Below are 1,466 nucleotides of genomic sequence, written 5' to 3'. Positions count from 1 at the left end.
TAGAGACGGGGTTTCACCATGTTGACCAGGATGGTCTCGATCTCTTGACCTTGTGATCCACCTGCCTCGGCCTCCCAAAGTGCTGGGATTACAGGCTTGAGCCACCGCGCCCGGCTGGTCAATATTTTAATACTACATGTTAGGGGCAAGGCAATGTTGTCAGCACTCCACACGTTACCTCTTTTAATACTTTTCACTTTTATTGATATGTTTTTGCTTGTCCTTTTATTTTCAAACTTTTTGCAGACTTTTGTGTTCATTGAATGCAGCATAAAGTTGTATTTTTCTTTGTGATTCAATCTGCAAATAGTTTTCTGTACATAGGTAGGTTCATTGATTTATACTTTTGATGAGCCACATACGTTTGGTGTTGATTCTATCCTATTACTTTATTTTGTGCTTTCTCTTTTTACATCTTTCAAAAGATGTCACTGTATAACCTATTTTCCATGTTGTCTGTGTGTGCTTTTCTTTTGATAAGTAGTAAGATTTGGGTTTTTCCTCCCAGAGGTTACTTTTATAAATGTGACTTTATATTGTGCCCTTAATTTCTCACTTCTTTAGATAGTATCCATTTATTTATTCTTGCATTTGTGATAAAGGAATACATGAGGCTCGATAATTTATAAAGAAAAGAGGTTTAAGTCTGGGCATAGTGGCTCATGCCTGTAATCCCAGCACTTTGGGAGGCTGAGGCGGGCACATTACCTGAGATCAGGAGTTTGAGACCAGTCTGGCCAACATGATGAAACCCCATCTGAACTAAAAATACAAAAATTAGCTGGGCGTGGTGGTGGGCTCCTGTAATCCCAGCTACTCAAAGGCTGAGGCAGGAGAATCACTTGAACCTGAGAGGGTTGCAGTGAGCCAAGATCGCACCACTGCACTCCAGCCTTGGCGACAGAGCAAGTCTGCCTGAAAAACAAGAGAGAAGAGAGAAAGAGGAAAGAAAGAAAGAAAAGAAAAGAAAAGGAAAAAATAGGTTTAATTGGTCCCTGGTTCTGCAGGCTGCACAGGAAGCATGGTGCCCGCACCTGCTTCTGGGGAGGCCTCAGGAGGCTTGCTATCATGGCCCAAGGCGAAAAGGAGTCAGTGTGTCACATGGTGAGGGGGGGACAAGAGTGAGAGGGGGCAGTGTCACACTTTTAAACGACCAGATCTCATGTGAACTCAGGCACCACTTCTAAGACTGGGGATCACATTTCAACATGACATTTGGAGAGGCCAAACATCCAAACTATATCAATACTATTCCCAAATTTAGTTGATTATCTTTCTCAGTATTTACCTTTCAGTGTGTTTTTTAAAAACCTAAAACCCTCTATTATTTGACTTGCCAGCATTGAATGGTAAATGCTGACCCCATCTATGAAAGATTAGTAAATTTGCACACGTATTTCTTTTTTTTTTTTTTTTTTTGAGACGGAGTTTCGCTCTTGTTACCCAGGCTGGAGTGCAATGGCGCG

This window comes from Cebus imitator, unplaced genomic scaffold (assembly GCF_001604975.1).
Source record: "Cebus imitator isolate Cc_AM_T3 unplaced genomic scaffold, Cebus_imitator-1.0 Scaffold11, whole genome shotgun sequence".
NCBI lineage: Eukaryota > Metazoa > Chordata > Mammalia > Primates > Cebidae > Cebus > Cebus imitator.
The sequence above is the reverse complement of the archived record's forward strand: the minus strand, read 5'-3'. Positions refer to the sequence as shown.